The sequence below is a fragment of the Lissotriton helveticus genome, chromosome 7 (genome assembly GCF_964261635.1).
Source record: "Lissotriton helveticus chromosome 7, aLisHel1.1, whole genome shotgun sequence".
Lineage (NCBI taxonomy): Eukaryota > Metazoa > Chordata > Amphibia > Caudata > Salamandridae > Lissotriton > Lissotriton helveticus.
The window spans coordinates 1,682,006,315-1,682,020,264 of NC_136068.1; the positions used below are offsets into that span (position 1 = coordinate 1,682,006,315).

The window sequence follows — 13,950 nt, forward strand, 5'->3', positions numbered from 1 at the left end:
TAAAATTTCACAATACATTTAGAAGCTACATTTTACAATTTCACAAGAGCCCAATAAAAATCACCATAGTCTCCCGTGTTTCATTTATAGTAATACATAAGTGGCATCGGTTAGTGAATGATGATTTTAAGCATGAGGAGCAGAGGAAACAGCCATTCTGAAGATAAGTAATATCGAATGTGAAAAACTACAGCTCATATTGCATTTAGCCAGTATGGTTATGCCGATACCTGGGTCTGTAGCATGAACAGAGCTGACCCCTTCTTTGTGCGCAATCGTGCTTTCTAAAATGTCCGCACAGAACTTGTAATAATAAAATAACAAGTGCCCTCACTACTCGGTGCTTTCAACGTGTGCTTATAAGATGGTTTTCTATAGATGCTTATGGGCTTCATGAATTCAGGGATCCATCCTCAGTGAATCATGAGTACTGCATTCACTAACCTACTGCAGGCTGCTGCATAGCTATCAATCGTGCAGCATGTACAGTGGCACCGGGGCACAGGTGTTTGAGAGGCTATCTCCATCCTAATTATGCCTCTTCTTTACTAACACATTGGTATCGGGGGTGCATTATGTGGGCTTGAGTTAGGCCTATTGCGCCAATGCTACACTCCTAGTCATAGGCTGGTTACAAAACTTTCCATGTCCAGGGGTTTATCTCCCAGGGTAAATACTGCTGACTTTAATCCTTGGATTGAAGTATTGTTAGACATTTCAGGTGTCTGGTTCTGAGTTTTTGAGGTGTTGAAGGTTTATTTTGTTCTAGGCTGTTTGACCTGTTCGATGGTGTATTGATCTATACCCAATGCAATGTCCAGATGCGATTTTATCAAGGACCTGCTATTCTCATCCTTTCCACCCTCCCATTGCCCCAGTTCCTAATTGTCACATCTTATTACTTTCACAACCCGAGTCCTGTGATATGGCGCGTGAAACGTTTCCTGGTTTCACTGTGAATGATGCATCAACTTTGCCTTTGTGGACTGTGTTAGTTATTAATTGATAGCTGTAATATTTAATAAATGAGAGATCTCTTAAGATTTATTTTGTTTAAAGCAAGAACAAATGGAGATGTTTTGTTTCCAGCAACAGAAAATACTGTGTCAAAATGGACTGATATTTCTAAAGATAAGAGAAACCTACATATTCCTCTAAATGCACACGATACAAATTACCACATGTTAGACTAGTATACAGGTACACAGATGCAGTAGTGTCACAGTTGACAGTAAGTGCAGAGACTAATGAGGTACGCGCCGTTCATACATTATCTGTTTAAATATATGCTATTATTTTTTTTTTTCCTTACTGACATTACATAAAGTTAAGAGACAGTTGTTCAAGACTGAATAAACCATTGAATTGAAGACAGTGAAGCTGCTCTAGTAAGCAAAAAAAAACATGTAAAAAATAAAGGTTTGGTAGATACAACTCACCTCAGCTGTTTAGCTCTGAGAAGAACTACTGCCTGAAACCTGTTGCTGCTAGGAGTGTCAAGGTTATATAGCCAATGATGATTTGAAGGCATTGCCATAGTAAATATAGCGTGATGTGCTTCTGCCAATAGCAGCACTGCCAAAATTGATATTAGCAAAAACATCCTACGTGGTGATTCTTTAGCAGATGCACAAGGACGCACACATATGTCTCATGATTAGCAAGAACACATCTACAAGGATACATACAAGGATGAGGAACCTCATGCAGCCGGCACGCACATTTTATCATAAAAACAGGTAAACTTTGTTGTTGCAAACGAAGAGGTGATTAATCAGTGTGGCATATCCGTCCTCACCATGACGATATTCTTGTTTCTGCCCCTCTCTCTTGTCCATGCAGGCGGTAAATCTTGCTGCCAATACGTACAAAAGCTGATGGTTTCAGGACATTAACATTAGAGGTAAAAATGAATAACTATCCTTGATACTATCGGCAAGGCAGTCTTAGAATTCATTCCCCAAAATGACGAGATCACTTATAACAAAGGTTCTTCTTTTTTATGTGTTAACTTTGAACCGAATATGTTAACAATCGGCCAATCGAGCATGAAAACAATATAGCCTGTTCCTATTACTTTTTACCAGTGACATTAAATAAGGTCATATTTAGGATGTGCTGTATTAAATTAAATTAGATTTACTATCAATTAACGTAGCTTTAGTTCGTCACATCAGGCGTTTGGTTTAGTGAGATTTGTAGACTTTAATAAAATAAAAGAGATGAAGGATATTATAGGCCTAAAATAGAAATGCTACCTGTGCGTTAGGGTTGTGGATATGCACTCTGATCCCTACCCCCTTTCTTTGCAGAACCTACCTATTTCTCTTTTTACCCTGGAACCTTTTACTGTGTGTATCTGCTTCCACATTGGCTTTAATCCCGGCACCACGTGTTGGTATTTATAGGTAAGCAGATAATATGATACAATAAAATGTATAGCCAGTATACATGGCGAGATAGGGTCCTATGTAGGATGCTGATAATACTATAGGATTATCCCATAAAGCAGTTACCATTTAATATCAATAGGGATATTGTAGGACCGTTTAAGCCTTGATGAGTACTGAAATAGGTAGGCTCTCACATGTTCTTTACCGCTTTTACCTTTCCCTTGAAACACACAGATGGTTTTCTATTCTGTACCATAGATGTGTCTGCGTAGTATTTTTCTGCAGCAATGATGTAAATATGTATCTCTAGATATGTATATAGATTTGTATATATGTATATAAATGATGCTCCTCGTATATATATGCCAATGCGGTATCATCAGATCTAGGAATCTTAGTAACACTAGCCCTGTTTATGAAATGTTAAAATCTATAATATAAACGTTTTTTGCACTGCTAATACAGACTTTTATGTATATTTTTTACAGAAATATGATGGTACAGTCCTGAGGAAGACACAGTTGTGTCGAAACGCGTAGACAGGAAACCATCTTTTTATTGTATAACATATATGTACCTGATGTATGTCTAGATCCATGCATATGCTATAATGCAGGAAAATTTTATCATGTATAAATATTAATGTACTCAATATTTTTTATCATTTAATCATGTTTTATAACAGAAATTAAAATACACAAATATGTGCAAAAACGTTTTTTGATTATATATTTTTTTCTAAACCATGTTTGGGCTGATGCCACTGTTCATGTGCTAGTGTCTCTAATGAGGATTTGCCTGGGTATTTTACTCACATAAATTCTTGCCCTGACCCAGGAAATTGATCCAAATCAGGGGGTCCTTGTTTATTTCACATAGTACATACAAGGATGCATGCATCATAAGACTCGTGATTAGTGTGAGAAAATGCCCCTCTTCACTGGCCACTCCCATTTTTGTGAGCTGATGCATCTGCTAATTTATTGACCGGGCCTCAATGCATGTTCTCTGACCACTAACACAGGTCAAAATTGCCTAAAGCCATAACTGGCATATTTAACTTTCTCATAAGCCGTGATATATAGTGCCTAACGTAGACCCATGACATGAACATTGAAATGTCCCCTATTGATAATGCGCCACCCATCCACTTCTGTGACAGCACAAACATGACTCAAGTCCTACCATAGAAGCCTGGCTGCTGCAAGTTTAAAAATGCAAACCCATTCAAAATGAATCCTTTTGAAGGGAGAAAACCTATCCTTTAAATATAAGAATGTCACCTATAAGTATGCATTGTAGCACAATAGGCCGGGTTACATAGAATTTAAATGTAGGACATTTAGAAATTTAAAATCAACATGTTCTTACAGTGACTAGTCCCCAAAAGCAATTTACACCTTAAAAACGCTGGTTGGTCATTAGAGAAACACAGGAAGCAATATTACATTAACTCTGCTATTTCAGACTAAGGGTTCACTAGAAAAATAATGCAAAGACTGTGTTTAATATGTATTAAAAAATCAAACATTAATGGAAAGGTTCTTTTAGAAAGTTGCTCTTTCCCTGCCTGAAGCTCCTGGAGGCTAATTTACATCAGATGTTGTCTTTCAGGAAGATTATGATGAGAGGGGCTTCTCTTCTGGGGCATGCCTGCCCTACGGTGCATTATTATCACAGGAGCAGCACTGAAAGGGAAGAGATGGAGTTAGGCGAAGGGGGCTGCGTTGTGAGGGGATCTTGTAGTGTTGGTGTTTGACCTGGTGACCGGGTCAGGCAGTTTGTGCCACAGCAGCCCATCCCCCTCTGCCCCATGATAGGCCAGAGAGCTTGGCGGAGTGTGATAAAGCCCCTGGCCTGAAGCGGCCACATGGACCCATGCCTCCTGCTACTGCTGGGGATCTGAGGCCTGCTGCTACACGCTGGTGGTGAGTCTGGAGTATGGCCCATGGAATGGGGTTGTGTTATGATGATACACAGTAAAAGTGAAATGCGGAGCCATGCCTCCCGAGGTACAGCCCGCACAATGGGGTTGTGCTATCATGTTCCACAGTAAAAGTAAAACATAATCTGTTAAACTATACAAGTGCAATTTGACTTGCTGTGCTAGTTTAGCAAATATGCAGTATGTAACATAAGCACTACTGCCTATTTCACCACCCTGCTAGACCCCTCTACCACTACCCTTAACTCACGGAGTGCTCACTGTGGTTTGGGTCCCTTCTGCCATGCTAGTCACTGGGTGACCCGCTACACAACGTGTGCCTTTTCCATTAAGTCTCTTGCCTGGGGCACAGTAGCTGTGGGTAACCCTGGCAGTCTGCAGTAATCTGGCCTCACAATCGGCCTTCCTTCCTCGTAGAGTAGTAATTTCTGTTGTGAACCACATTAGAGTGACACCCCCTCCATCCACTAATATCCAAGGGCTGCTGCCTCCTAGCACCAGTGCCAGCCCCCTGCCCTTAGAGGGGTCTCCCACAATAGCGCTTAAACCACTGGCTACTTTGAATGACTGCAAAATCACAGTTCCGATTGACGCTGTTGAGGGAGTGACGAGATTGGTATCACTCTTTTTTAAGAAGCTCTTTTTAAAATTTGTATTACGTGAATGTTGAACTGAATATACTTTACCTGTAGTTGGGGAAATTGCAGAAAAGGAGCTGGGGCGTGAGCTCTCACAAAGGGCAAACTGTACTAGGCAAGGACATTTTCTTTGCTCTTTTGCACATTACTAGTCGCTATCTTATTCTGATGCACTTTAGTGTTCCACCTGGAATGAAGGAAGCCGCATGGGTGCAAGCAGCGGGCGTACTGCTGGCACGTCAAAGGTGTGCCAAAGACAAACCTGTCTGCACCAATCAACGCCATCTGGAACCAGGGTCCAGGCCCTTTCTGGAAAATAAGGTATATTACACCACCATTAAGCTACCAGCTCCTCAAACCTCTGCAACTATCTCCTGTCTCCATTCTATAGACCTTAGTCATTCTTTGTTTGTCTGTGACAGTTATGGTTGGCATTGCCAGCTTGGCATTAGTCGTATACATGAGACTTCGACACCTGTAGCTTGTTGTTGGACAACCGACGCTCCTTGGAAGCACATCAATTGTATATATACCATCTCCTAATGGAATTTGTACCTGATGTACTTTCCTTACCAAAACCTGGTTACACAAGGGCTCTGGCCCCAATGTCATCCAAACCTTGCCCCTGATTACTGTATCAATATGTTAGATTGGTTGGGTAAAGGAGGTGGTTGCATAGGTATAACCAATAACCAATAAGGAAACCCTAAAGGGCATGTTCTCACCATCTCAGATTCCAAATTGCGTGAGTCTGCTTTTTACTTTGACACTTAGACCCACTTTTACCTATTCTAGAATTTTGTTGTATAAACTGCTGGGCTCGCCTGCTCATGTTTTACAGGCTCTTCCGATTTGGATGCGGGTTTAGTTATGAACAGGGCAAACGTCACTTTGCTCAGTTTTTTCAACATACATACTGACGACACCAACAATAGTGCCTCTAAGAAGATATTGTGTCTCTACAGTTGCTGCAACTAGTGGAGGGCCCCACTCATGAGAAAGGCCACACCATGGATCTGGTGCTCAGTAATATGACTAATCTTCAGGTGCAGAGACCTTTACCCTTAACTTGGTCTAATCACTTTCTGCTTTCTATTACTCTATCTGTGCCTTCCTCTCCTCCCCCCTAATCATTGGCCAGACTTCTGGAATGACCCTGGCCGAAATTGAACTTTAAGAACTGGTCATTTGTCCTGAAGGCAACGAGATTGTATCAATCGGACCAAGTTATGTTGCCCATTTGTAATTTTAATGAGTGGATCACTTACCTATTCTGCTCTTTCCTGCAAGATGGTATAAGAATATCCAGCGAAGCAAAAAATCTCTTTGGTTTAATGCCCACAGTCTTGCCTTGAAAAAGGATTGTAGGAGTCTGGAGAGAAGCTGGAGAAAGTACTTTGACAAAGCAAATCTAAGTATAGGAGCCCCATTAGGTTCTAATCATGCAGAAGCAAAGGACTCTCAATCAGCCTATTTTACTTCCAAACTTGAGCTCTCCACCAATTCCATCATGAGATCTTTCAGGTTCTGAAATATCACAGAGCCAAATCTCTCTCACTCTGCTCCAGAAGCTTTGATAGAACACAGCAATCATTTGGCTCTCTTCTTTCAGAAGAAGATATTGGGCATCGACCGCTGAGCCTGTTACCAGGCTAGGTCGCCCCCACGCTCCACTGCTGCCTGCTACCTTCTAGGTAGCCTCCATGCTTCCTGATTTTGCCGCTTTTATTTTATTTTTTCTGCTTCGGGCGACCCAGCCGCCGCTGAGACGCCCGCCCACCCCAGACTCTTTCCGCCGCTGCCTCCCTGCGGCCCTGCGGCCCGCCAGCCCATTCGCCGCCCCGCTCCCGCCACCCAGCTGTTCCTCCCTCCCGGCTCCTTACTTATGACGCCCACGCGTACACGTTGCGGACGCGCGCAGCGGGTGTGCCAATTGTGCGCCGAAGGCGTGCCAAAGGCAAGCCCGTCTAGGCCCGTCCGCGCCCAGCGCCAGGACCCCTGGACTCCGACGTCACCTGATCTCTCGACGGACCTACGATGCCACCACCCTCAACGCACTCAACACCGGCCGAACCCCCGCCTGCCACCGAGCCACCCCGAAACGCACCCACGGACCATTCACCTGCCAAGCCTGCAAGTTCACCTACCTCCGGACATGCACCGCACCCGACAAGCCGAGCACCAGCAGCAACCACCTCAAGGGCATCCTGCTCAACACCCGCTCCGTCCACAAACACGCCGTCGAACTCTGGAACCTGCTCGACACAACATCACCAGACGTCGCCTTCCTCACGGAAACCTGGATGAACGCCTCTTCAGCCCCTGACATCGCCATAGCCATCCCGGATGGCTACAAGATCACCCGGAGGGACCGCGTCAACCAGACTGGAGGAGGCATCGCCATCGTACACAAGAACACCATCCGCATCTCGACCAACTCCAACGACACCCTCACCGCTGGCGAACACCTCCACTTCCATATACACACCAACCCCAGGACGACCCTCAGAGGCACCCTCAACTACAGACCCCCGGGACCACGCACACAATTCAGCGAAGACATTGCAGACTTCATCAGCCCACACTCCCTCGCCTCCCCTGACTACATCCTCCTAGGGGACCTCAACTTCCACCTGGAGAACAACAACGACACCAACACCACCACCCTGCTGGACAACCTCGCCAACCTCGGACTCAAGCAACTGGTGAACACCCCCACCCACTACGCCAGCCACAGGCTAGACCCCATCTTCTCCGCAAGCAAGCACGTCTCCAGCCACTCCACCGGACTACACTGGACCGATCACAGCTGCATCCACTTCAGATGCAGGAGAAACACAACCCACCACCAGCCACAACACGCTCCCCACCGAAGCTGTAGCAAGATCACCGCCGAGCAGCTCACCACCTCCCTCAGCCAGAACGCTCCCGCCAGCACAACGGACCCCAACAAAGCAGCCAGCTACCTCGCTCAGTGGCTGACCGCCTGCGCCGACGACCTCGCACCGCTAAAGAACCCTCCCAACAGGCCCGGCAGCAAGAAACCCCCTGGTTCACCGACAAACTCAAGGACTCCAAGCAGAACTGCCGCGCCCTCGAGAAAGCCTGGCGCCACGACCAGACCACAGACAACATGACCGCCCTCAAGCACGCCACCCGCAAGCACCACCAGCTGATCCGCACCACCAAGAAGACAGCATTCAAATAACGACTGGACAACAACGCCCATGACAGCAAGAAACTCTTCAGCATCGTCAAAGAGCTTTCCAACCCCAGCGCCGGAAACAACTACATCACCCCATCGCAAGACCTCTGCGACTCTCTCGCCTCGTTCTTCCACCGCAAGATCACCGATATACACAAAATCTTCGGAGCACCCACCACGCACCCACCCGCCGAACCAACGCCTCCTACCACCACCCTCTCCAACTGGATCCGGGTCAGCATCTAAGACACCACCCGCATGATGAACACCATCCACTCCGGATCACCAACCAACCCCTGCCCCCACCACGTCTTCAACAAGGCCAACTCCATCATCGCACCCCATCTGCGGGACATCATCAACACCTCCTTCCACACCGCCACCTTCCCGGAGAGCTGGAAGCACGCCGAACTCAGCGCCCTCCTGAAGAAACCAACAGCGGACCCCACCGACCTCAAGAACTGCCGCCCCATCTCGCTCCTCCCTTTTCCTGCCAAAGTCATCAAGAAGACCGTCAACAGACAGCTCGCCGCCATCCTCGAGACGAATGGATCCCTCGACCCCTCGCAGTCCGGTTTCCGAGACAACCACAGCACAGAGACCGCCCTGATGGCAGCCACCGATGACATCAGATCCCTGCTCGACAATGGGGAAACAGCAGCCCTCATCCTCCTGGACCTCTCCGCAGCGTTCGATACTGTCTGCCACTGCACCCTAGTACAGCGCCTCAGCAATATCGGATTCCAAGAGAAGGCACTGGAGTGGATCATCTCGTTCCTCGCCGGAAGAACCCAGAGAGTCCGCCTCCCCACCGAAGTCATGCTGGTGGACCCCTGCCCTGGGCTCCACTCCCAAGCCGAAGGACCACGCACGCACCCTGGGCTTCATCCTGGACTCCTCCCTCTCGATGACCAGACAAGTCAACGCCGTCTCCTCATCGTGCTTCAACACCCTGCGTATGCTCCGTAAGATCTTCCGTTGGATCCCCACCGAGACCAGGAAGACGGTCACCCAGGCACTCGTCAATAGCCGACTGGACTACGGGAAAACCTCTACGCCGGAACCACAGCCAAACTGCAGAAAAGACTCCAACACATCCAGAACGCTTCTGCACGACTCATCCTGGACATCCCCCGTCACAGCCACATCTCCGGCCACCTGAGAGACCTGCACTGGCTCCCCGTTAGCAAGAGGATCACGTTTAGGCTCCTCACCCACGCACACAAGGCTCTCCACGACCTGGGCCCCAAGTACCTCAACGACCACCTGACCTTCTACACGCCCACCCGCCAGCTACGATCTACCAGCCTCGCCCACGCATCCGCAGAGCCACCGCCGGAGGAAGATCCTTCTCCTACCTGGCAGCCAAGACTTGGAACTCCCTCCCCATCCACCTTCGGCTGACCCAGGACCATCTCTCCTTCAGGAAGCAACTTAAGACCTGGCTGTTCATGCAGTAACATATCCCCTCCCCCAGCGCCTTGAGACCCTTCCGAGTGAGTAGCGCGCTATACAAATGTCATGATTGATTGATCGACTCCCCCTTCCCCGACAGATTAAACATTAAAGATTCCTCAGAAACCATCTAATAAAGTCAGAAGAGACTCTCAATGTCTTTCCTGACCTTGATGTGAGTCTTCTCATATCTTCTAAGTGCAACAAAGTCAGGTTCTCCTCTTGCCCCTGCCCCCTTCACATTCTCTGGCAAGGGTCTCATAGTATTGCTCCAACCTTGGTGGATCTGCTCAGTCTCTTCCTCTCCAGTAAGCAGGTCCACCCACAATAGAATCATTCAATGGTTTAACCCCTTCGATGCTTATGACGAGCTAAGCTCGTCATGAGGCACAGTGGAGCTATGCTCATGACGAGCTGAGCGCGTCATAACTGGCGCGGCCCCCTCACGCGCGGCTAATTCTCCACCTGTGCGGGCATCTACAGGAGTGGGTGGAGTCATGATGAGTCCAGCTCGTCCTGAGCACAGCTCCACTGTGAGGCATGACGAGCTGGACTCGTCATGAGTACTGTGGCGCCGCCCCCCTCCCTCCGCGCCACAGGGGAATTAGCCCCGCATGGAAGTGGTTAACCAATTTTAAAAAAGCCTAGTCTTGATCCCCTCTGTCTGAGTAACTACAAGCCGATCTCTCTGTTACCAGGAGACTAGAAGATCCTTGAGACACATGTTAACAATCATCTTTCTGCCTTCCTTGTGTCCAACAAAATCCTCCAACCCACTGAAATCGGGTTTAGACCACAGCACATGACATAAATAGCTTTGTGAGGAATTGAGACACTTGTTGGACCAAAGAAGCAAATTCATTCTTTTCGAACTCAGTGAGGCCTTCAACATGGTAGATCATGCCACACTCATCCATCGGATATCAAACGTGGGGATTGACAGCCGTGCTATGAAATGGCTTTTCTCCTTCTTGGACAATAAAACATGCCAGGTGTTAGATCACTCATGTTACTCCAACAACCTCCCCTTATGCTGTGTGGTGCCTTAGAGGTCGTCCCTGTACCCCACCATTTTTTAAATCTTTATACTCACCTCCTAGCTGAAATTGTGTAATCCCACCGGTTAGCACTGGTTTCCTATGCTGTTGACACTAAGCTGGTGATTTAAATCCACACATCTCCAGCTGCAGTCACTGCAGTCTGGCCCCATGTCTTCAGGAAGCTCAATGAAGACAAGACTGAGGTTATAATATTGGGCATACATCTCAGCAAGAAAATCCCTACCCCTGCTCTGGACTGTCTCAAGAGGCTTCCCAACCCTAAATGTGTGAAACAACTTGCCGCTAATTGCTTTTGTACCCCAAAACTGTTAAGAAAGGTTCTTGATCTCCTTCCTTATTCAGCCACAAGATGAATCATCCAGGCTCTAATGATTATATACATTGACTCTGGTAATGTCCTGTACCTTGATTCACCACAATACATGATCAAGAGGCTGCAGGTCACTCAGAATGTTTCCCCTCGGATCCTCATGAATCTTTAAAGGCACCAATAGGCGAAAAATGCCTTGAAAGATCTACACTGGCATCCATTGAAACAGCTAGTGAAAGTTAAGGTCTTATGCATTTTGTACAGATCACTCCACAAGAGCGGTCTACTTTTGCTAAGATCACTAGCCACCCCATCCTCTTCAGCTCATTTGCCTCAGGTTCATAACATTAAAAAATCTTGTTAGGGAGGCTGTTCGCTCTATCAACTGACCCACATACTCTGGGGGCATGGCTTAGCAGGCTCCAAAATGGCCGCACTCTAAGTGGGCTCTGCCGGCCAAGCCGATAATCTGTCAGGATCCCTGCAGACATCCCCATCGCTGCCTCTTGGCGCCATGCCATTTTGACTCACCCTGCCCCGGGGCACAGTTTGATCCCACTTTGGCCCTCCTCCCGTGCCGCTATGCCGAGATCTGCTGTTGGGCCTTGGCGCGGGCTCATGGCCCTTCTGCTGGCACGGCTTGGCTTCACTGGTGCCACTCTCCGGTGGCCCTCCTGTGACTGGATCATCACTTTGGGCCTGCCTCCAGCTCTTCACCTCCGGAGCTGGTGAGTGTTGCTGCTGTGGGGGCGTTTTGCAGAGAGTTTGGGAGCACTTGCGCCGTACCGCCAGGCCCTGGCCTTTTCGTGGCGCGCGCCATATTCCAGCTCCTGTAGCGGCCTCCCCCTAACTGGCCTCGCGACGCGGGCGGTGCGCTGCCGCGACTCCTCACTCCTTACTTCCCTCCTCTGGCGTGGCCTCCCGACTGTCTGTCTTACATCGCCATGCACCTGGGGACTTCTCTGCCACCCTTTATTATCTGCCCACCAGCCACTTGCCTGCCGCTTGGCTGGCAGCCCTTCTCAGCCTCCTATTCACCAGTTGCCCAGGCCTGGGCCCTCCATTTGTAGTCGTGCATTCTCCATCTGCCAACGCCGGTGGCCCTGCTCACCTCTTGTTCCTCCTCGGGGGGGCGACCTCTTTTGCTGGATCCGGTGCCAGCGGGTGTCAGACCCTGAGGTTGCCCTGACTCCTTACTACCTTCACGCCGCTTCTCCTTGCCGCCTCCTACCTCCTCAAATTGATGCCCCACTGAGCGGACTGTCTCACGCCTCAATCTCTTGTTGGATCCCGCTGTTACTGGTGGTGCAGCGCAGCGCAGCAGGGCTGGGGGTGCGCATGCCGCATAGCGGGTCCTAGGCCTCCTGGTCCTCATCCTCACAGCCCTAAGCACTGGCAGTGTTCTAGTTGCCCCTTTGGGGTCCCGCGAAGTGGGCTGCACGCTCCTCTTGACTTCGCGGTGCCCGCTGCACCGAAGCGCACAACCCTGCTGGTGTGCTTCATGTGGCATTTCCAGATGCTGCCTCCCCCTGCAGGCCCTGCTGGCCATCCGGCCTCTTTCTTACATCAGCGCCTCCTGGAACTCAGCGGTTGCTGTCATCCTAGGTTCCGATAACCTTCTTCAGCTGCATCTGTCAGGGGCAGCTTTGATTCACTCTCGCCCTATGGCAGCTGCGCCCGCCTCCTCTCTAACTCCACCAGGCACATACTTTTTGCCCCTCTGCGCCCTCAGGTCTGCACCTAACCATGGGGAAGATGGACCCAAAACAGCCCAAGATTGCATTGCACCAATGCCGGCAAACTCGCCAGGACGGTGCGATCACTGATGTTGGTGATGCCACCTCTCAGGCTGATGCTGCCCCAGCACGGTAGGATGACTTGAAGGCCATCTTGTTAGACATCAAGTCTACGGTCACGGGCATCGCTGCTCAACTCAACCAATTGTCAACCCGGTTGGATGCTGTCAACGCCCGTGTTGACACGGATGACATTCGCTTGCTGCAGGTTGAAACGAGAATTTCGGAGGCTGTAGACGCTGCTGCATGGGAGCACCACAAGCTTCTACAAATGGATATGGTCGTCGAAGTAATCAGAAACAAGAACAAGGACTTGGAGGTGCATTCCAGCAGAAGAAACCTCCGCATCATAGGCGTGCCCGAATCCTCCAACATCTCCAAGATGGAAGATTTCATGGAACAGCTGATTCCAGAACTCTTTGGTGATGTCCTATCCTCCTTCTTCATCATCGAGCATACCCACCGCTCCCTCGGTCCTCGCCCAGCTCCATCTTGCCAGCGCGCCCTATCATTGCCAAATTGCTGAACTTTCGTGACCCTGACGTCATCTTGTGGGCAGCCAGGGTGAAAGTCGACATCCGGCATCTGGGCAACACCCTGGCATTCTATCCCGACTACACGATGGCGGTGCTGGCTGCTCGCCGCGAGTTCCGCCCGGCGAAACGGATTCTCCAAAAACACAATGTCTCCTACTCTCTGGCATACCCTGCCGAATTTCGGGTATGGCAGGGTTCCATGGTGCATGTCTTTCTGGAGCCTAAGGCTGTGCTATCCTTCACAAAGTCTTTGGACAAGGCTTCGCGCTCTCCCCCTGATTGCTCCCAGACCACTGATGTTGGCAACCTGAGTAACAATGACTGACTTTTCTGGCCATTTTTTGCTTGCTCTCCATTTCGTTCCCTTGTGAACAGTTAACTTTTTGGGCATCATTAACATAATTTTCTTGGTTGGATAAAGATAAAGATTCCTTCCCTACTCTGTTGTATCTTTCTGCTGCCACCTTTCGCGTGTGGCCCACTTTGGACATATGGTCCTTCATCATTCCCCTTTTGCTGATTCGATTTCCCCTCCTGTTTCTAGCGGTTCCTGACCAACACCCAGATGGCCATGGAAGTCCATTCTGGCACCCCAATACTCTCTGTTTATT

The 13,950-nt window shown here is 48.8% G+C and overlaps 1 protein-coding gene across 1 annotated transcript in view; it reads right to left on the bottom strand.

Annotated features, from left to right (window-relative positions):
• Positions 1–1,459, bottom strand: part of LOC144770658 (zonadhesin-like) — a 44,728-nt gene extending 43,269 nt beyond the window's left edge. The window contains exon 1 of the mRNA XM_078655367.1: positions 1,440–1,459. The gene's annotated coding sequence lies outside the window, so the exon portion shown is untranslated. The remainder of the gene's footprint in view (positions 1–1,439) is intronic.
• Positions 1,460–13,950: the final 12,491 nt, after the last annotated feature.